General features: G+C 38.9%; 1 protein-coding gene across 5 annotated transcripts in view; it reads right to left on the reverse strand.

Annotated features, from left to right (window-relative positions):
• Unc-13 (protein unc13 homolog) overlaps window positions 1–24,419 on the reverse strand; it is a 99,424-nt gene that overhangs the window by 74,115 nt on the left and 890 nt on the right. For 3 of the 5 annotated variants that reach the window (XM_083052678.1, XM_083052676.1, XM_083052677.1), the window contains exon 1: window positions 21,796–23,524. The gene's annotated coding sequence lies outside the window, so the exon portion shown is untranslated. Of the gene's footprint in view, window positions 1–21,795; window positions 23,525–24,419 lie in introns of those variants that run through there. The other 2 variants (XM_083052674.1, XM_083052675.1) reach the window with 2 other exon arrangements.

A 24,419-nucleotide genomic window follows, 5' to 3' on the forward strand; every position in this document is an offset into this window, starting at 1 on the left:
CAGAATGAATAGTATCGTCCAGATTGCCTTCTCCTCAATCTTTTTCGCATCATTTATTCGCTCGTTAAATCGAATAATATGTGTAACCGGCTTCAACCCCGGTTCAGTAAATCCATGACAGTGGCACGTTTGCGTTAAAGTAATTTCTTTCAATTTATTAGAGCCTCGAGAGAAAATTGTTTTTAACATTGTTGTTGTGCACTGTGTATCCAACGTGTCGTTATGACAATCGACTAACAAGCCGCGGAATTTTACGCGATTTGTGTAATTTTATCACCGCTATTCAGAAAAGCAAATCGTAGCGGATATTCAAATAATAGGCACATTTACGAGGAGGAAATGATCGTTAGCCCGTATTGTCAATCAGTAACTGCTTCGCTTCGCTTTCGAGTTATCGATTTCGAATCATACCGCATACAAGCGGACATTTAAATCAGGAATGAGAAAAGCGCGACGCTGAGAGCGATATATATATATATATATATGTCCTCGACGTTGTGATTCTCTATCTCCGCACTATATATTTATAATTCTGGTGGAAGAACAATTCTACGAATAACCAAAATCTCGCGATCAAAATTAGGTCGATCGAAAAACTAATAATCATTAATGTATTCTAGCCTCGTTAATTGCAACATTGCAGCGAAATAATATTTTAAGAATTATTCGCGCGTTATTTTCGCGAAATCGACCCTCTCGTAGACGAGAGAGTATTCTAACACAAAGTTATAAATGCGAGAAGCGTGATTAATTAGCTGTAGCCTTCCTGCAAGTTTTCGAACAAAGCTCTCTACTCCGGCGATCGATATTGTCTAACAAAAACAAGATATAAATCTGCAGTAATTGAGATAGATAAAATATATAAAGAAAAGATAATAGTTCAATTAAATTTCCGTCACATTGCAGTTAAGGAGAAGAAAAAACTAGACGTCGCATCGCTTTTTGCCCGATATCGATTGCATGATAATAAAGTTGTAAGGATGCAAATGAGATGGATCAACGGATCGATAGGTAACACTTCTAGGGGTAGAAAAGTGATTGGGGAGGGTAAGCATCCCCCTGCGGGAAGAGAATCAAGGAGGTTTCTTCGTCGGGATCGGAGACACGGGAGGGGGAATCCTATTTCGTCGTCGTGACGTTCATTATCGTTTGCCCTCAAATTAAATTTGTGACGTCGGTATTTATCCTACGAAATAAGCCAATGATATTCTTCGTAAAAAAAATAATAGAAGTTCGTAGATTCACCTTCGCATGTTTAATATGTTTCCTTTGAGATTTTCGGATACAGAAATTTGGAATAAAATTCAAGATCGCCGAATAAACATGAAATATAAATTATAATATATAAAACAGAAACGATAATCATATAGTGATCTAGTTTAAAATTCAATCAAGATCGGGCTTGACTTTAGAGCAAGAGAAATGCTAGGCTTGAAACGTGGAAGCACATAATTGAGCTCGTGGATGCGTGCAACCCTGAAATTCCAGCTTGCAATAAATGACGTGACGGCTGCGTACGCTCTATAACTCTCACGCATACGTCTCTAACACGCGATCTCGCATAGGCGATTAAATAGAGCTTAATAACAGGGGCACGTGTTACATCGATCGCGACCGCCGGTGAAAAAAAAAAAATCATTAGACACCGCGGCTGGAAGAGCAATCGTTGCTGGATAGTGATTACTATTAAATACAGGCATCGTTGTCCGATATCGCGTGGCGGTATAATTCGCGATGGATCGATATGCAGAATTCTTCTTCGTTGAACCCGAAGACGAAAAATAGTTTGCCGTAAATGTTCTCCTCGCTTCAAATTTTCCGTATCATGCATTCCCAAATTCGTCTCTTATGAGAGTCCTTTTAACATCGACTCGATAGCTTCCCTACGATCGGCCGATATGCGAATATCAAGTCATAATCCATCGCTTTGAGAATTTGCTATACAAATCGGAGATTTACGAATAGTCAGTCAACTCTCTTTCTTTTTTAATAGCAATCCGTAGATATAATGTTCCAATATGTTCCAATCTGAATGCAGAATTTTACATCGAGTGCTTTGAGTTTTACTTGTCAAAAAAAAGAGTATTGGAAAATATACGAAATCGCCTTTTATTTTAACATGCTGCATATCTGCATAATCGCGGGAAGAATGTAAAATGTCCAATAGGAAAGAGGTAGCCAACTCTCTGTCTCTCTGTTTGCTCTTTCTCTCTCTTCGGTAGTGGTATTGATTCGCTGACGAAAACCGCGGCATTCGAATTTCCGAATTGGGTCGATGTCTAACAATAATTTTCGAGAGTGTATTTCGAAATCGTCGATGGGCAATAGTGCGATGTCCTCGAGACAATCAGACGTATATCATCGCCGAATTTCGAGAACCGTAATTCAATCATGATTGTGAAAGTTTCAGAAATTTATACAACACGTTCCTGAATATAGATAAATCTCGTCGTCCTTTCAGTCTCATTGAACAAAGTATAAATTAATTCGTTATTGATTGCTTCGAATAAATGTGTACTTGTGTGTATGTATATATGTGTGTATCGCGTAGATATATGTGTACCCAAAGGGAGATCGTCGTTTTATTTAGCGACGGAAAATCGAATCCGATGGCAGCTCCTAGGAACGGAGACGAGCCGAGGAGAGAGAGTCGATCAAGCTGTGTGCTTCGTAATTAGTCGAGCTTCGTTCGCTAAATTAGAAGCACAAACCTATACATGCCGCTGCTTCTTTCCTTGAAGGCGTTCCTGGGTAAGACGCGAACTGGAATTCAATTTACTCCATGTACTTTTCCCCGAGCTTAAATGTAACTTCAAGCAAGCGAACGTAATTCCTTTACTATAGATCAATATTGTAGTCGTGTGCCCAGAAAAGAAAGTAGAACTCGCAGTGACGTTCGTTTCTGTCACATTGATTGCGATTAAATTACGATCCAAAACATTTTCGGGGATCAATATTTGGAGCTCTTTAAATTTTAAAGACCCTTTAAAAACTCTTTCGCGATGTTGAATGTATATAAATACGTTATTATCTTCAAAAACGTGCATCGATACGGATAACTTTATTATTCAGGGCGCGAGAAATTATTCACGGAGAGTTTAATTTCTCCAAGTTTTCGATCCTGCGAGAAAAACCTATAAAACATCGCGGGCTGAGTCACAACGCAGCAGACACACATAACGCAAAATATTTACCTAATTATTCACTAGACTTGCAGAAAAGCTGAAAGCGAGTGAATGCCGTTCACACAATGAGCATTCGTACAAGACGCACAGATGTTGTCGCAATGACATTTGTGTAAAGTGCACAGATGTTGTCGCGTTTCTCTGCACACTCGTCGTCTGTTTGCTCGTCAGGAGAGGAGATAGACGCGCGGAAGAGAGACGCAACTCAAGTGCGCACGTAGAGAAGCAAGGGTATGGGATAAAGACCATCGTTCACGTAGCAAAATGGGGCTTCCATCTTTCTACTAATTTTGGAGATGAATGCAGTTGCCTGCTTAATCCGACCCTACTTAAAGTCTTTATCGCAGCTGCAATTCGACTCACGGAGGATAAATCCGCGAAACTTCCGCACGAGACCGGAAGGGAGGGAGGGTTTTCGCGAAATTACGAAATATTTTGCAATTCGGACGCACGATGAAGTCGCGAAGGGAGCAAGAACTTTCCCGGCATCATGGACGAGCTTGGTCAGATGGCCCAGATGGTCCCAGATTTTCCGAAATCCCGAGATTGAGGGAACCATCTACGTATCCATCCTGCATAGAAACAAGTCGAAAGTTTCTCGCGTTGCTCGTTGAATAATTGCGTTACACTCTGCCTGCCTGCGGTTTGTCGTTATTCTAAAGACGATTCACTCGGGATAATGCTGTTTAATAAACAAGGAGGACGGAAAGTGATGGTACAACCTAACTACATCAAGGCTTCTAAGATATATATATCGTTAAATTATTTCTAGACAACATTGAAAGTTGGTATACATACAACTTTTTGCATATAATTATAGCTCCCTTTTTAATACATTCACTGTCTAGTATATTTTAATTAATTTTTCGTTCACGTTAATGAGATTATTTTATATTAATATAAGATGCGCCGTAACATGTACATGTAATCATTTTTTAAATTTTAATAAAGAAAAAAATTAATTTGTGCTTCGTTTGTTACGCTTTTCTCTATTATTATTAAACATAATCATAATCTTGCAAATATAAATAATTTTGCATACTGTGTACACATTATTGTACGACGAGGCGGGAAGCTTAATTAGTTTCAATCATCGATGACCAGTACGCTAATAACAATTGACAACATCGTACAATTTACTTTATTGATTCTTTCTTCTTCGGCAAAGATCTTTACCGATATAATTCGGTGAAAATTGGATAGAGAATCTTATCGTCGAGAAAGAATTAAAGTGTACTCCTCTTTTCGTCTCAGAATGCCCGTCTTACTTCGTAGCTAAAGGGAGAGGTATTGCCGGTGTATTTTCAAAGGAACCATACATTTATATCCCGAAGAGAGAGCACACGCGCGAGTGGACATTGTGCATGCTCGGCCAATCAATCGAGCAAGACCGGAAGACGAAGATAAACGCGCGGCAGTTTCATTAGTTAGCATAACAGAGTCATTTCCGTTTCCGGGACGACGAAGAGCCCGTTCGCGCGCGATGAAATCTCTCCGCGAAGCGACACGTTCGCATCTGACTAAATTACGGCATTCGGTCAATGCTGAGAACCGGGTCGCACGTGCCGATCGACCTTCCACTTCCGGTTGTAGTTCATGAATGGTCCCGCGTTCGGGGAACCCGTAAGAATCCCATCACTTATCTCAATTAATCCAGGATCATTAATTAATTCTTTCATGTATCGGAAAGGATAAATCGACGAAATCGTTATATTTCATCGCGGCTCTTTGTCGAAACGCGCAAGCTAAACTGTCGTGCAGCGAGATTAATACATTCCTTAATTGGCATTCCGACCGTAGGAGTCGTTAATTCTTTAATTGCGCTCCAAGCATAATTCTACTATATATTTTATTAATCTTGTATCTGGAAACGTTGTACGAATGTACAAACGGACGAAATATCAAGCTCGTGTATCAGCGTTAGTGTATGTGTACGTCGGTGTACCTTGACTTCCGGTCGGAGGTTTATGACTGCCCAGGCTGATACGGGCAAAGTCGGTAAAGCGCTGTTATCATGGTGGAGTTATGAATTAATCTCTGAACAAGCGCTGCTATAGGTGCCGTAAAGTTTGTTTCGGAACGAAAGTGTCTTCGCGTTATTCACGTTTGGATAATTGACATAATCGAGCGTTTTATCGGGTGATCATCTCGTTAAAATTCGCGTGTTGCGCGTCTTTGTGCAACGAGAAATTTATAGATTTAATATCCTTTCTATAAGCTGGAACGGATACCCCGGTTCGTTAAACCACACGCGACTACTTAAGACCGAAAGAAGATTATTTAGCGACTCTCTGGAGGGCTCTACAAAACACAATGCAGACAGTAGCGCTAATTGGAGCGCTAAATTAAATTAAATTCTACGAAAGGACTCAGCAACACCGTACATAGGTACCTTCGGAATACTTCGAAAGCTCGTGACAGCAAGTACCTACTCGAAGAGACTCGAGACTCGAATTTCTAGTTCATTTTTACTTAAATAAAATAGACTTGTAAATTCACATATATCGTTGCATAACAATTTTTGCATTCGACGCAACGTAATCAGGTAAACGTGAGTTGATTATGGAAGAAACCGACGTTGTTTTTATTAAAGATCGAGATATGTACGTGGTTTTATTCGCGAGAGTTTTATCAAAGAGAATTCGGAACTTTTTTGCGGAAATTACATAGGAAGCGATAATCTTGATAACTTTTTCGTTGCGTCCCGACGCAAGAATACTCTTTTGAAAATACTCCTCAGAGTGTGTTTCCTCTTTTCCTTTGTTCTCCCCGAGATCTCTCATCGTCGCGCTTCAAGCTGAGGAAAAACATTTTTTTTCCCCTTTATAAAATAACGATTTAAACTTTAACCTAATGCAAGGGGGACAATTTTTCACCAGATGCTTCCAGTTAATCGCAAAGCCTTTACCACAATTAGAAAAAAAATCGATTTCTCATTGGAGTTTATCGCGAGGAAAAAAAGGACGAGCGTGGATTTGCATCCTCGACTAACTTCCACTCGTGTGACAGTTGCTCTCGAATTCATTTTAAATTCGTTTTAAAGCCGAAAAAATGTCGAGAGAAATTTTTCAAGTTTGCGTTACTTTTTGCGGAAATATGTCCAAGCGAGAAAAATACGATTAAAATAAAAAATGCTGGAAATATTTCGGTCGCAAGAATGATTTTGCGCAGGAAGCGTATGCGTGGAAATTATTTAACGATAAATTCGAACTTTGTGAAACTCTCTTTTTTATTTTTCCAGAGAAAGCTGTGCGTTTCGCGCGCATTCCGATTATTCCAGAAATGAATCGTAAAATTTAGCACACCCGCGCGATGCATTTAAATGAAATTCTGAATTGGATATTATTGCGTCCCGAGAGAGAGAGAGAGAGAGAGAGAGAGAGAGAAAGAGAGAGATAGGAGAGAGGAAACACACAAAACTCGAAGGCGCCTCTGCCGTGTGTTTCAAACACGAGGCAGACAAACGGAGGCGAATTAAGCGCGAATTAATCATCATGTGTGCGCGCCCCGCAGTTATGCAAAAGTTTTAATTGAAACTTTTCAATTGCTCGCGAAAAGGACGCGTCCTCCTCGTGCGGCACGTGCGCCCTTTTCAGTAAGGTGGTTTCATCTCGCATGTTATCGACACTCTACCTTTGCCGCGCAAACACAGTATAACATTTATTCCCGAAGGCATGCAATTAACTTTATCGGTAATCCGGGAGGCGCCTACGCTTACATACATGACATATTATGCAAAAGGTTTTGTAATCATTTTGCGATGTAACGATGTAAAGGATGCAACGCTGCACTCACGACAGGGTGTTGTGTATACTTGCATCTTGCAACGTGCAGGTTCATTCGTTAGCGAGGCAAATTATTATTAACGCGAAATACAAGAGGCGAAACGTGTGTGGCCGCGAGCCAACAGATATATTCCGATCGTTTCGTGATTTGGCATAGGATTGTGACACAAATTTGGTAATATCGCGATGCAGATTCCCTCTCGAAGATGATGATTCGCGGTATTCGAATTCACGTACTCGCGCGCAGCAAGAGGCGCGATTAAACGTGTATCTCGTCGAGGCGGAATTACGCCGGATCATATTATGCATACACATACGACATATTGAGTTAGTATCACCTACGTCATCATCATGATTATTCCAAATACATATAGTTTGAAACGACGTGCACGACGGGCAGATCGAGAGTCGCGGGAGCGAAAATTCAATATTTGTTCAGTATCTTTACGAGCCTAACGAATGCCGATCGGTGATTGCTATTGTTGATGATACGACGATATGCTTTAATATTTAAATTCATAGGTCTCGGCGATCGAAAGTACAATATTATGCGATCGCGCGGAAATGTCACGAACAGTCATCCCCTATCCATAAATGTTATTAATTAATTTCCCACTGGTAACAAGAACGGAATTAAAGCCAGCTCCGTCCAGATATTCGCCGCAATGGTTCGGCCAACAGATGTTAAAACTTTCAAACGATCCGGCATAACAAAGTACTCGGTCCACTTAGCCACTTGTGTTTACAGCTCGACGCTGGTTGAATATTCTACGTTCTTGCAATTAATTCAATCAAGGCATCCGCGCGAAACCCGTTGCCAAATTTCCATTCACGTGTTGTCAATATGGCGGATGTCGTTAGCATATCGATTTATCCTATCTACATATGCAAAATATAATCGTGATACTTTTTTAAAATATATTATTCATAGTGTTATTTGTAAAATATGGATGGTGAAATTTTCGCGCACCAGGGATAGCGATAATTACAATATCGTAATTTATATTATTAATTTAAAGTTAAAAAATTTAAATTATAAATATTTTTTGCATTCGAATCGCGATGTTATACAACTAGAAGACGAACTACCTATTAAAGTAAAAAGTTTACTGAAAGATAATCGTGCAGCAATTTAGAAGATTAATTGTGGTAATAATTTCCTTTTTTCAGATCGCGACAGTTACTTGTTACAGGATGGAAAATTCGAGGGTCGAAAAGAAAAATGAGAAAAGCAAACATTGAATGACACGTAGAATGAAAAGAGGGGTTCAGCTGCTTTGAGATCGTTAACCCATTTGCCTTTTCAGGAGGAAGGGAAGATCCTAAAACTAGTGGCCTTGACTTCCTAAACCATCCGACGAAGCCTGAATTCCAAGTTTACAGAAGAACCCGACGAGTCTTGCAGGATGGATGAGGCAATAATTCGCTCTCACGTAGTCGTGAGAGCGAATTACTAAATTTCATCAACAAACCGCGACTGTTATACATAATTAGCGCATATTCGTACGATATAATTAATATAGATGTATTATTAAAATTATAAGATAAGTATTACGATCTTAGAATATTTTTTTTTTAAATCACAGAATCGAGGAAAGGTTCAATCGCCTTTAATCTCTTTCGATAAAAGCTATTTACCTCGAATCGCATCTCGGCTCGCAGATTGAAGACTCAACAAGTATGTAATCCTTTAAAACGAAAGAAAGCGCGTGGGGAGTTTTAGTGTCTTCGCAATAGATAGACCGCGAGACTTTACGAGGTGACCGGATTATTTCTGTATGTCAGACAAACGGATTGACGGATATATATGCGGTCGAGGAGAAATAAACCCGGCGTTTTGTTCGTCGGGCTTACTTGACCTCGATCGATGCCGGTGAATTGTCTAGCTGTTATATACGTACACACACGACAGTGTTCCGAACGCGCGGCCAGTCCATTACTCTGTCCCTGGTGTTTCGGAATGGCCAACCAACGGAACAACTAGTTTTCATCCCTCTATGCTATCCGTCGCTTCTTGGCTCCGCGTTTCGCCTCGACGAACAGGAGAAGCGTGTAATCGCGACTGGTTGAAGCCAGAGGCGATATTTGATATCCGCTCCGGTTTCAGGAGATATATCGATTCTCATCAAACAATCAACATAATTATCGTTCACTTAACAATATATTCGCCTTCCTCGAAAAGTCGAGATGTTACGCTTCATTTTATCGAGTTATACATTCCCTAGACGTAATAAAATTTGAAAGAGTTAAAATATTGAATTTCATTCGATGAACCGCAACTTTCACGACGATTCGCAGTTGGCGAACCGATTAACGACGCCGCGAGGGCTGAGGGATATATATAATAACGCTAGCAATCTTTCAAACGCTTGAAGAACTCGCGAATCGGAACCTTACATTCACTTTAGATTTATAAGAGTGGTACCGTTTACCGCAACTTCCGGCGGTCTAATAATAGTCCGAAAGTTTGCCTTGTCCGAAATTACAAGAAAGCTTAAAGTCTCACGAGCAATTCTGCTTCGCAAAATGGCGTAGGTCACCGACAAGACGGATTAACGTCAAAGTCGCAAAGGGCAACCGAACCACACGAGATCGTTGACCTTTTTGTCTCGACACGCGAGAATCTTTCCTCTCTCTCTCTCTCTCTTTCGAGCTCATCGTAACGATGGATCATTTTTCGAAAAACCCCGAGACGGCTCGATGACGAGGCGATCGATTAACGGCCATTCGACTCGTGTTCTCGAAGTTTCAAGTAACGAGCCGTGAAAGAATTTCCCGGTTGCTGAACTTTACTCGAAGCCCGAGCGCGTAAATGATGTTCTTCCCGTTTCTGGATGAGGTGACGACGCTCGATGACGAGGAGAAAAACGCGAGAGGCTCTTGTTGTAATCAGCCTAACAAGAAGACTCCGTCTTGGAAAACGAGGGTGGAAATACGTGCTGTAATAAAACCGAGTTTCCTCTTTCTCATTCCCAATAATCCTCTATTGCAAACTTCCCGTCTCGCCTTTCTATCTCACGCGTCGTAATCTCCTTTTTAATTTTTCTAATTAACGACCGTCGTCACGCTGACGCGTAGCTTCATTTTGTTCGGTTTCAGTTTTGAGAATCGATATGAGAACGTGAGTGTCGTAAAGATGTGCATGTCCTTCCTCTCGACATAAATGATAAATTAGATTTTACGATTACTGGGAGGAGGGAACGGAGAGAGCGGGATTCTCGCATTCAGTTCACCTACCGTGCTCGTACTGAATTAGTGGTACGATTGCCCCTTGTACCGGGTACAAACCCCAGGCCCGGGAGAGATGCCACAGACCGGATATTCAAATGGAGAGATTACAGCGTGGCCCTGAATACCCATGAAGCGCAATAATGTCAGCTGTTATCTTTACCCGCGATCGCGCAATCGTGCTTTCTCGTCCCTGGTTTGCCTCAACTTTCGAGCAAAACATTTAGCGATAGAACGAGATGCAATTAAATTAATCCGCTTACCGGAATAAAGAAGAAAGAGAGAAAGAAAGAGAAAGGTGCTAAAAGCAGTTATTGTCAGCCTAAGGCAAGCTTTCTTGAAATCCTTGTAGTAAATATGGACTTGTAAAGAGGTACTTTTAAGGAATATATAAAGAAAATAAGAAAGAGAGAGAGAGAGAGAGAGAAAGAAATCTCGAATAAAGAATTAAAACAAGTGAAATATAAAAAAATATTTTTAAATATGAAAGATTATATTAAAGAATTACTATATTACTACATTCGCAATTATTATTTATTAAATAGAATCTAAATTAATTTAATATGTATTATCTTTTTTCTTTCATATAAATTAAAATGTCGCTAGCTGAATGATTAAAAGGAAGATTGCGCCTCGGGTTATTTCGAAAGATTACTTCTGAATGTTTGAAATATCAGAATCGTGAATATTATATATATATATATATATAGATAGATAGAGAGAGAGAGAGAGAGAGAGAGAGAGAGAGTTCCAAAATAGAACAAAGAGAAATAAGTTCGATAAAATATCGCTGTAATACATGACTTTATATTAGTTTCGTTCGCGTTTCTCTCTTTGCAAAAGTTGCCATTCTCTTCTCTTTTGCGAACATATTTATTATTATTGTCGCGTCATGGCATCAATCCGGCTTATAATGATCTCTTTACTGTGTCGAGCCAATATCTACTGTGCGCTCTCCCGTTCTTAGTCAAGGTAAAGCAATAAGCACGATCCCGGAAGGAACGCGCTAATTCAAGGATTCCGTTTAATCTGGATTCCAATCTCCAGCAGCCTTATAACTCACAAAGATACGTCGATGAATGAAGGAAGAAAATATTGACCATGGTCGCGGAAGAATGCGGAGCTTCTTGAATAACAGAGCATAATTTACGAATCAGAAAGAACGTATGTGTGCTGCATATTTTCGCTAAATCCTATATATTTTAAGATTCTTCAGAATCTTAATTATCTTCATAAAATTTATACATACAATTATCTTTATAATTTATCGTTTAATAAATAATTAATCTCCGTACTTTAAAATACTGTTAAAAAAATAATGTCGGACATCCTGTATATGTATGTCACTGAATGTATTTTTAAAATATTATTTTAAAATATATATTATTGTGTGTATTTTGCATATGCGTAATATTAGTAACTCATAAGCATCCTAGAGAGAAAATACCGCATTTGTCATACATTTTTACCGTGAATTTCGAAAAATCGTATGCAATATTTGAAAAATTCTCAAATAACGAGAACAAGCTCTTGTGTGGTTCAAGATATAACTAGCTTCCCTAGGGATAGAGTAGAAAAAGGAAAACAAAAGATATATCCTCAATATTTATTTTCGCGAAACCGCTTGGGGAAGAAGGATATTTTCAGTGGGAAAATAGCGCGAATACGTTTGTACAAGTCTATTCAATTTTTACCATGTGTTATATTAAATGTGTCGGGTCGATTAATTTGCCGAACACAACGTCGCGTTTTTACTTATATACTCTGTTATCTATTATATTTCGCTCGGAATTAAACGAGACGCTCTTGCGCATTAAAGCGTTTGGCGTCCGATCGCAATTTATTAGCTGTAATCACATATCTATCGAGAAGGACACGTGAGGAAGATCGATGGCTCCATCGGATGAAATTGGATTTTTTTTCTGTATAAACACGATCGCGCATTTTGCGGCATCATTCATCTTGAAAGCTATATACTGAAGCATATTGTTGCGCGAAAGCAAAACAGACGCATATAGTTGACACAATTAATCGGTTCAATATCATTTCTTTAATTAATATTGAAATAGCGATAATTAATTTTCAATCGCGAATTTTACGATTTAATTACTTTACGTTATTCCACGTTCTGTATATTTGTATTAGTAGCGTATAATTCAAAACGCGGAGAATGAATAAAATGAAGAAACAATAATGAGCTGCATGAAAGAGGATAATAAATATATGTAGTAATTGTTTCGTAATTTGGTTAACCGATCGGGACCTGATGCAGATATTCAGGTGCGTTTTACACAGCGTTAGTTTTGCGTATTTACAAAGTTATTTTCATTATAAATTGTTTCTCTCCCTCCGCCGATAGAAGGAAGAAAGAAGGGTGAGGGACGACAGAAGGCACGCGAAATTATTTCATTATTAAAAACTGCATGCAATAGTTGTATCGTTATAAAATAACCGTATATCCCACAATTATTCCGCGACATGGCTGGTTAAGCTTGCAAATGAAATTTTGTAACGTCACCGATATAACTCACTTAAATCGCACGCCCATCCTGTCCGCGAGAGGACTTACGAGAATCCGCGAGCAGCGTCTGCATAGTTTCATTACGTGCAAAAGCTCCCGGGTCCCGTAGATGTGTATATATATATGTATATGCATTTCCTCGAGTTATTTCGCAAAACTTCCAACAACGCCGAGTGTCAGTCGCGCATACAGAAAGTGGCGCGAGACCTCTTGGATCTCCCGCAGCATATCATATGTATATATGATAAAATGGGCATAAGAATGAGAGATAATTCTCTTTATGCACAGTGCACAGAGTAAAATATACTCGTCTGTGCCCGAAGAGCTGCACAATCTCCCCTTAGAAGGAAAAAAAAATGAAAGACGTGACATAAAATTGAAATTGCAGTCGCATTACTTGACTTCAATATTTCAAGGAATGTATATTTCAAGGTATATATGAAATGTATTAGTTTCCGGTTAACCGTACTGGAAAATAAACCAGGAAAATTGGAAAACGAATGTAATATAAATATATATAAATATATATAAATATATATAAAAATATATATTACATCATATTACATATGTGTGTGTAATTCTTTTTTCTAATGCGCGCGCGGAAAATTGAAAAGGCAAATTCGCCCGAGATTGTGTGATGCAAGTGATGTATGATAAGATTTATCGTTAAAGGGAAACAAGGGAAAAGATGAAGAGGGCACGAATGTCTAGCTAGAGTCTTCATAAAGTTTTCCCTCGCGGATCGACAACAGACTACAGTCATACATAATCTTCTCGACAAGTTATACAATTTTCTGATGCGGCTAAACGTGATTCCTCGGGCGACGTTTATTCAACAAATGTGACACGGATATGAGCGGCAAGAGATTATCGAACGACACAAGACGCGGCAAGGGCAGGCAGTTTCTGCAGACTGTACATTTCATCGACAAATGTTCGTCGTGATCGTCGCGTGCTGACATACTTCGTTACCTCGTCTATCCGATATCGAGATAAGGTCGCGATAACAAAATCCGCGATAACGTTTTAATCACGTTCTACATGATGAATGCAACGAAATTATTCGCATAATGTCAAAGATTTTGTCGAAAAATCTTGACAGACACACCGTCTGATTTCGATGAAAGAAACCACGCGAAACTTTGACGCGCAGTAAAAAGAGCAAACAACCATGCTGATCGATTGCATGCCGTTGTAAGATTCTTTCACGAGTATTTGCATTGGGAATTTTAGAGCTATAAGAGGGTTGCTTGCAGGAAGAAATAATCGCGATAAATTATTGGATAGATCGGGAAAATGCGAGATAGCATCGAGGTCGGCAGATTGCATATGATCACTGATGCACCGGCGCGACAGTAAATTTTCCGAATGCAATTCTCGCGAATGACATGTTTCGGATATTGTCACATATGTAAGAGAAACAGAAGAGAGATCGGACAAATAGTGTAAACTTTGCACTACAGAAATATTTTATAGGTATGTATATCAAATATTAATTAATTGTTTTCATTATACTTAAAATTAAAAATTAATTTAGGAATATTTAGGAGTACTTTAATATCAAAAATTAATTAATTATTTTTATTACTTAAAATTAAAAATTAATTTATATATCAGGTTAATTTGATTTATTTGTTTTACCAATTAAAATTAAAAATTAATTATCTTATTATCACAACGCGCATCTCATATTTCCTCGTGAAAGAGACTGGTCAGATAAGTGTTTGAAAGAACGATTGAATTCTGCATAAAACAATGAATAATGAATGAAAATTACAAATGTATTTATAAAATTATAGAGACGTGAAATAAAAGTTGTAAATAAAAATTATAATTAAATAACTGAGAAAACTATTCAATGCCATTATCGGCATTTTTTCAGTTGACGCGTAACTTTATAATACCATAATGGAATGTCGAACATTACGAAAAGCGAAATAATGAAGACATATCTCGTATGTATAGAATGTCACTATGGAACTCGAGATACATACATTTTCGAGATACAAATAAAACAACAACCGAATCGAACATGTCAAAGCGCGAGCGTCAGTTTTCAATTTTCGTTTTTCCCTGTTGTTTATCACAGCAACGATATCGCGCTGACGCTATTTCTTCTCGTTGCCGATATCAGCCGTGTCGCTTCATTAGATGACAAGCATGAAAACGTCGTTAGAACGCGAAGTCAAAGATAAAAGGGGGTATAGCGCGCTCTAAACGCGAGTCGTTAATACGTCCATAGCTCTCGCTGTTTTTCCCCTTAGGCGAAAAGTGCTGAGACTTATCAGAGTTCGCGGATGGCGAGAACGATAAGGGGTTCTATCTGTAACGCGCGTCCTCGTTCTTCGCGCGCGTTTCAAAAAGATTAATCATCTCCTAATATCAACATCAACTTCGGGAATTAGCCTCGCGGCCATTGTCTCCCTTCGTGTAAATTTTATACGATTGTTCGCGACTGAAACTTTTTCCGCAAGCGGTAATTAACATAGAAAACCTATTGTTGAACGTGCCTTTTGTTAAGCAAATACATTAGAGCATATGTGTAGATAGCACGTAAGAATATGTAGACTTTTGGGGATGAACAAAAATTGCGAAACTTTTTTTTAAATTATTTCGCGACGAATTCTCCACATCTAATTATTATAATGTTAATAAAAATTATCTCTTTCAGTAAAATATTAAATAATAATAAATTGTGTCGTACTCCAACAAGTGTAATATTATTTTTTCATTCCGAATTTTTCCGCCATTTTCGTAGCATGTCATCTTATTTAATGACTCAGCTCGATACCTCTCTAAGATCGCCTAACAGCGTTAAAGTTAATTGAAAAGTGAAGCTTTCGTACTAATAGAATCCTACTAATAGGAACTAGCTAGCTCGCTCGCTCGGGATAAGAGAATGCACTTTTGTTCCGGCATGATGATGCAGATTGTATCGCTTTCACCGTTGGTACGAAACACACCGACGCGTATCCTCCTTCTGTTTCGAATCCTGTGTCCCCTCGAGAACAGATTACATTACTCTAAGCCGATCGTTCTTTTGTGTACGTACAATATGATCGGTCGGGGTATGCGCTTAGAATGCACCGCCACATGAACAAAAAAAAAAGACAGAAACGGACGGAGAGACAAGAGTGAGACTCCAACAATGCAATCTGCGGGACTCTCTGGCACATAGTACTGAAACCTTTTGATCTTTCGAGTTTTCTTCATATACCATTGTACCGAGGAAAAACAACGAAAGGGCACGCAGACAGCGCACTTTAAAGACGAAGGCACGGTCAGGAATACGGAGATGACTCTGCTCAATTGCATTTTCTCTCGTGGCTAATGGGTTTTAAAGGATGCAGAGTCGCAAAACGGTCCTGGCTGCTGTCGCGTCGAATCGAAATATATTGTAATAAACCGAGAAAACGCGCAATTATCAGATTTTTCGGAGCCCTACGTCCATGTTAAAACACGGAAAAAACAGACGATATTTCGGTTGCACAAGTTGTGATGAATCAATGCGAATAACGTATTTTTTTTTACTTTTTTTCCATCATTGGGTAAAAACAGAATTTTTCTTGCCTGAAAAAATTCATTTAGATAGATAAAATAAAATATTCTAACGAATATAATAATATCGCGGGAATATTTTATTTTTGAAGCTACTGCGGTGAATTGTAAATTGCAGCCAATTTCGTTCCAAACATTTCGATTTGATTTGAGGCTCGCGTAATACGCTTTCGCGCAATAAATTCATCTCTTCCACAATGGCGCGTCGTGGCTGAATACAAAATCAATGAAAACTCTTCAAATGCCAGCGTATTTCTGTTACGAACTCGACATCGTTGATACGTTTATTCCGGCACGACGTATATTGAAATCTCATCAATATCTTCTATATCATCCGCTCTGCACCGACTCGTCGCGCGCGCGTGTGATTCTATGCTGCTGCATCATTAATCCATCAAACTTTGATGAATTATCAGATAATTTACTGAATTTATATTGAAAGAGCTCAGTATCCCGTAAACTTTATTATTATGATATTTCGAAGAAAGGGAGAGAGAGAGAGAAGATAGACGCGAATAGCAGTTTGTCGTTATTATGGTAAACGATATAAGAAGTTATGATACGAGATAACGAGTTCATACCCGAAATTCATGACCTCGAGGCGCCGCGAGCTTCGAGAGATATATATACGATGCCAAAACGTGACCTTATGTCGGTCGGATTGTTTTCGAAAAAAAATCGCTACATGAAGGTCGGACAACTGCGAGTGGCCTATCTCGGCTATTGATGACGGCTGTAAAGTTCCCATGCGGAATAATACCCAATCCCGTTTGTTGACAGCAATAAAATTGAGATAACAGAATTGTTCGGATTAACGACGGTGGCTGCAAAGCGATATGAATTCGATATCTATGTGGGATTTGCATTCAACAAAGTTATGACGCAGAGTTTAAGTGCAAAACAAAAAAAAAGATAAATAACGAACGGTAAACAGAAAGATATTGATTTTTTTTATAGTGACGTATCGTTGCCACCTGAGCAGTTGAAATATACGAGAAACATTTTCATAAAAAAAAAAAAAAAAATAACAATCGGTGACAGCTACAGGTCAAAGTTCACGCAGGATTTACAAATGGAGATTGAGAGGTAAAATGCGGGCTGAGCAATAATATTCTTCGGTATATGACATGGAGATCAAGGAAATGCCAGTTACAATTAACATTTGACACGCAGATTAAACGAAATGCTCGCTTTTCAAGCAAGCAAGGCAGGCATTGTTACTGAATCCTTAGTGATTTAGTCAGTCGCACATGTATGTTTGAATTTGTGAAATATTACTGCGGAAATGTTACAACCTGACAATCGCAATATCGCAGAAGGTAAATTTCTGCAAATTTAATTTGTCGCATGTCATCATCGGTCTCTATGCAAATAGTGAAACACGTGTGACACAATTTTTTTTCATTATTTTTTTTTAATAATCAAGATTTTGCGGAGGTTGTAAATTTCTAATTACACGGATGACTCGTCACGTCCGTTGGCGGAGCTTCCGTTGTTATGAAATTAAATAACGTTGCATAGAGGCGCCGTATAATATGAGGTAAAATTGAGATGATGCGACGCCGCCATGATCCGCGTATTCTAAATAGAGGAATCTTTAAGCTCACGAAGCGAGATAAAGGGTCGCCACCGACAACCGGATTATTCCGCGACGAAAGTGTACCGGGAAGGGCAATTACGAAATACACAGAGAGAGCTTATCCTCTCGCTGGTGGAGAAACTAGCGACAGTCGGAGTAGCAGTAGAGATAGACGAAAAAAGTAGAACACGACTGTCACAACCGCTGACAATCGAGCGTCTCTCGCCAAGTCATATAAATAACAATCAAATTTGAAAAACACGAACGTGGTTATTCCCCGAGAAAACGCTTACACATATCTTCGATCTCAGAAAAATACGTCATCGACGAAAGTAGAACGCGGCGACGAGAACTTTTTAAAATCGACTATAATTGTTTAAAATAGAGGACCGTGAAGAGAGGATGATCTCTAGGAAACGATACAGATGACAGAATGGAAAAGTTTGAGGAGCAAAAAAGAGAGGCTCTTCGTCTCGAAAGAATGAGTTATTCTTCCGAGTATTTCTTTGCAACTTGAAATGTTTTTAAAATAAAATGTGTTCCCAGCAGACGTAATGACATATCATCGTCATTGCCAGAGTCGCTGGAAAAACCACTTTACATGCAAAAAAGATTATTATATCGCGTTGCGAACATAATTATCTCGATGCGCTTGTCGAGATTAAAAATCATCATTCGCACAGACGACCTCTTCCCGATAAAATAAATCAATACCCGAACATTGTATCCGGGCAAATAAAATTTCCCTGACTGCTCTCGAATCACACTCATATTCACCAATATCCGTCGAAAGAAATCCTCTAGCGCCTCAAAACACGTATATTTATTGCGCGAAAAGTTTTGCAGTCTCTAGGTAGCTTCTAGGGAGCCGACTGTGATATCGTTGCACACATCTCGAGTTCGAAATAAGTCGGCCTTGACGTTAGGAGAGACAGCTTTTCCGAAGTCGAGTAGTAGATTCGAGCAATCGACGAGAGAACAGGGTGGCCGCGCGAGAAGGAGATATAAAGCAGGGTGGCGATGGGGGGAAGTGCGGAGAATCAAACAAGAACGAGAGAGCAAAGATGGCTACAAGAAGAGTCGATAAAAGGGAAGGAGAGAGAGAGAGAGGTGGGTGAAAATAGAGAGGGTCGCTGAGAAGGGGTGGACGAAAGAAAGAGGGATGGAAACAGGAGAGGGCGAGATGGACAGACGTATCGGTGAACGAAAGAGACGAGAGAAAAAAAGAGAGCTAGGGAGAGGTAGGGATAGAAAGAAGGAGTCAATGACTCGTGAACCCTTGGCATCGATTGCAAATATTTAAAGCACGAGGTCAGAGAGGAGTGACATGCGGGGTAAGATTTGATTTTGAATGCAAGACGACGACGACAACATCGAAGAACCGGGATTGTTCGCCCTTTAAAGGATAATGGTTGCTGGACATCATCGATGTCGCGACTGACCATTTATATATATCGTCGTCGGACGCCTGGGGGCTACATAGAGGAGCTACAACGTTAATATGTCGCGCGGAGTTTGTAACTCAATTTTCATGACGCGGTAAACGCCTACGTTCCCTTCATATTGTCATGTCTTGGTCGATAAAATGCAAACGCGTGTATCTTGATTCTCGCACAATCGCGCCCCTATACTTCTCGTGCATCCGCGCGCGCGATGATTTCCGATGGAAAAATATTACGACGACGAGGAGAGAATCGTTCAGCTTTATTCAGCCAAATGCAACAATATAACGATCGGCATCGACCGCGACGTAATTAGCCGTTATGCTGAAATTGCGTCGATTTGTTCCCGGTCCCGTTTGTTACGCGCTAATAGACACGAATCGAACGCTTAACTATCATAATAACGTCGAGGGGGGCGCTGTTGAATTTTAATTGCCGTTTAATCGATCTGAAAAATATATCCAACGCGATACTTGTGTACACCGTATTTTTAATATGCCGAAAGTAGCACGAAACTGTTCACCTCACCGCGGCAAAGCCGCTCATCTGCATATTACTTATCGCGACGTCACGATATCACGCGTCGTATTATTACTTTGTTGCCCGTGTTCCGAGGATTTGCATAAAACACTAAGCGTGAATCGAAACACATTAGAGCCAACGCAACAAGCCTTCAGACACGCGCAACTCTAAGCTTTGCTATCACATTGATAAATCCGAAAATATACCAACAAGTGTTGCGTGAAACGTGTCTACATGTGCTCGTTCTTAATACTAAACACAATTATTGACGAAGCCATAAAGAGCTTTTCTGTCGAGTGGTTTGACAGCTTTCAACGCTCACGCGTCAATTGCTTTTAGAAAATTCTAATTACTATTTTAAATTAACATTGATTTCAATCATTTGATTGAAAACATGTGATGCCAATTATATTATAAAAAACTGTCCGAATTTAAATCACCAAAGTGACATATCAGAATTGCTTTAAAATTCCCGACTATTTCAATGAATTTCAGATGAGCCATTCAATGAAAATAAAATGATGGAATACACTTCCCTTAAATCTGGTTTTGAAAAATCAGACATTTTTCCAATTGATTTTCATATTATCGCTAACTACACCACAAACGTTCAATCAAGTCGATCCGGAAGGCTCGACTGTCTTACTAAAGTGTTATTCCGTTCCACCTTGTCGCAGGTATTCAATGGAAACGACCGCAGAACGATCATCATGTAACGGAGAGGTCTACTATTCGACCAAACCGACTGATACGTAATTGAGATCAACGATGCGGAAGAACGGGGTGGACGGCGATAAAAGGAAACGATCGGAAGAAAAAGGAGCAAAAAGTACTAAGAACGAGCATTCGCGTGTAATAGCGGTATTATATTCCGGTAAAGAATTACAGTTTAACCCGCGTCGTGCTCCCTTAATTGTCGTCTTTAAGTGTATCGAGATACGCTTTAGATGAAGACTTATTGGAGGATTTGGACTCTCTAGATAGGAGCAAGAATCAACAGCGGTATCTTTGTTATCACGTCACCGTTAACGAGATATTCTCGACTCGAGATAGAGTTTCGAATGTTTAATATCACCATTTGCTAGATTGAGATCTAATATAAATAAAGCACCAAAGGGAGACAATTAGTACATCATTAAGAAACATGCAGATAGATTAAATTATAGCTCGTAATTAATAATTAGCGTTCAATGCGTAATTTGCCCGAGAAATTATTAATTGCACCGCGAGGAAGCAGATTCATATACGCGATTCATTAATATCCCCCCTTTCCCTCTCGCGAGAAATTATCCCGGGCTATTTTTCTTAAAACAATAGACACATTGCGGCAAATGTTATTCTTGTTTGCAGACAGTTATAGTTGGCCCGTTGGCGAGCGTGACAACGACAAATGTATGAAGCTTCATTGTGAAAACCTATTGTACCTATTGCGCGTGGCAATAATCGGCCGCCGCGATGCACCTCGTTTTGTTCTGTGTTCTCCGGTTTTGTGACAGCGGGGTAGAGTAGCGGATGGCGAATGTTATGTGTGCGACATCGGAACGCAACATGTATGTATCGGATGCACGCAGGCATCCGAATAAAAGTTGCGGCACACGGATCAAGAGGCGCGTCACGTCGCATGCTCGAAAGTGTTACGTATGCATTCCCTCTTACAATTGCAATACCGAGTTTTACCGAGTGCTTTTCGATAAATTATAGGCCAAATGTTACTGCGCAAACTTAATTTTTCAAAAAATCTCTTTTCTTCTCCGATATATACTATTATCGCCATTAAATGTCGCGGTTAATAATTATTAAAGAGCAAGTTGAATATAAAATCTGATAATTATTCCCAATGATGGAGATAATTAAATATAATTTGACTTTATAATGAATAAAGAAAGATCTTGGGGCAGAGAGTCTCGAGAATATGTAAAATTATTACCATGGAAACTGTTCGGACAAAAATAGAAAAATGAGTTCTTTCTCTTACCTTCGAAAGGAGATAAACAGGCGCTTTTGTTTTTCGAAGAAGGAGATTCAATACCTTATTAAACCAGGTACAATCATCGTCATCGAGATTTCGGATTTGCGTTGACACGCGCAGCACTCTATGCACGGATATTGTTTATAGGCCGTTTACCGAACTTTCGTTGTCGATACTTAAGAGAGGTAGATTTAACAGGGGGACTACAGACGAACCAACTTTAACATTTATAATAATTGAACGTGAAAACTTTAACACGACGATTAAATATTAATTGACAACTTTCGTTTGGTCGTTATAAGTGTCACTTTCTTCTCTTTCTTTTCGCGCCGATCTATATCACCTCTTCAACGACATGTATACAAATACACGTATACACACATACATATATACTTATAGATTTTTTTTATACGGCAATATATCTCTCTCAAACTTGGAACAGACGGTAAATTTTAATCACACTCCCCACACACAAATTATTTGTATTATTATATATTATTCAGAAGATAATTATTAGTAGGATTATATTATCATTGATGATGATGTTAATCGCGTTAAATTAACATAGACCAGTTTGTAATTCATCGAGCGAGCGTTCTCGCCCAATTTTATCCACCCGATATGTCACCAGATATCATTTACAATACTGGCCCCTGCGTATATCCAACTGAGAATCCGATTATCTTCCTTCTTTCGGCGAGACACTGGTGAAATAACACTAAACACTCTTTTTAGAGGACCCTTAAACTTAATTCTCCTCTCGTTACTCGCGCATCACGATTCTCACTCGCATCGCAGGAGTCTTAGTAGAGATCGCGGTACCACTAAAAATACAAAGCACGATGCTCGACGTGATGTCGCGTAATTCACTTACGCCGGAAACGACAATCGTCCTCGTCCTTTTCCGGTAACCAATAGGTGCGCGCATCTTACTCTCGGCTTTATCATCGACTAATTTTTAAAAAAGAAAATTAAATGACAAAATATAGTAGATCGATAGGCTTGCGAGATTCGATTTTCCTCTATATAATATTCTGCATTCTTCTTCTAGCATAGATTTGAAATACAAATGCGTATTTGTGTAATTTATCACGGCGAGATGTGTAGCCGTAAATGTACGAATGTCTATTTAATATTTCAAGAGTTTAGTTTTGCTTCGATTCGGCGAATCTATATGGGGAACATTTCGCGTGCAGCTTCATCATCGGGGATCCGTAACTTTCGTTACGATGGATAAGCATTGAATGTCGCGTAATCAAGAAAGTTTCGAGAATTATTTTATTACTTCGATCATGGAAGTTACTGGATTAGCAAATTTACATTTCGCTCTATTCTGAAAGACTTACAGCAAAGTTCGCGTTTGTAATCGGATAGTTATTATACAAACAGGCTTCTAGGGAAGAAGTGAGATAACAGTTCTTTGAACTGGAAAATTAAGTTCCACGAAATAAATAATTAGATTCTCATTTTTTTTTTCCCTTAACTGCTTCCTCATAATTGTTATGTCAAGTCTGATGTAATTAACTACAGTCGCAGGGCGACTATAAAAACGGCAGTAATGGTTAGTAATTCCTATTAAGCTCTAAGATTAACAGTCTCGTTCCTTGTTACACACACACACTTTGCCAATAAAGTAAACATTTTATATTCTTACCCTATCTGGCAACTACATAAAGTTCATAAAAGGTTCATTGACGGTCATGATATCTGTATTCCCTCTGTGTAATGTTAAATCCTATTTTAGAAAAACATTGAGCAACGTTAAATAATGTTTCACAGAACTTGCGCTACGTTAAAATAATAGAAGAATAAATATTACACCTTGAATTAAAGAGCACGTGCCATATTGATTAAGAAAACAATTCTCCAAGTACTGTATTATTTTGTTTATGCTATTACTCGTATGTCGCTATAAAACTTTGCAATTTTCATATCTACACAGACGTATATACTAATTAATAATAAAATTGTTAATCTATCAAACAATTTTAAAATTTTTTGATCGAGACCTTAAAAATTTTCTATTTACAGCGGAAGGGCGTAAATCAATTTTTTTTTGTTTTTGTAATTACAATCGGCTCATCCGCGATATCAATTTTCGCAAAGCCGTAGAATTTTATTACGTATGATTGGAAAAACGAGTCAGAGGGTTTTGACTATAAGAGTGTGGTTCGTAAAAGTATGATTTCGTTATAACGAGGGGATTCTCGTGGTACACCGAAATTGCCTGCTCGCGGCTTTATTTTGCGCAAACTATGCGAATCCGGGAAGCCTATCATCTGTTTGCCTAACGTATCGATCCTTGCCGGTATAATCGACTAATATTTTCTCGATAGAGGGAAAGATATGCTTTATTGTTTTTTTACTTTAATCAAAATTTTAAATGCCGGTTATGCAAAAATTTTTTGTTGAAAAAATCAAGATTCATACAAATACGATTGATAAAATTTGTATCGCACAAAGCGCACAGCTAATTAATATTTTTTTTCCTCTTTTTTTTTTTGACAAACGATTTAATTCACGAAAAATATCGATGAAGAGACATGATAAATTCAGAGTCTTCCAACTTTAGTTATTAATCAACGACAATCGATTTCAACATCGAGTTATACCGGGGCACGACATCAAAA

The sequence above is a fragment of the Prenolepis imparis genome, unplaced genomic scaffold, assembly GCF_030444845.1.
Source record: "Prenolepis imparis isolate NDT839.2.m4 unplaced genomic scaffold, iyPreImpa1.0 SCAF_13, whole genome shotgun sequence".
Taxonomy (NCBI): domain Eukaryota; kingdom Metazoa; phylum Arthropoda; class Insecta; order Hymenoptera; family Formicidae; genus Prenolepis; species Prenolepis imparis.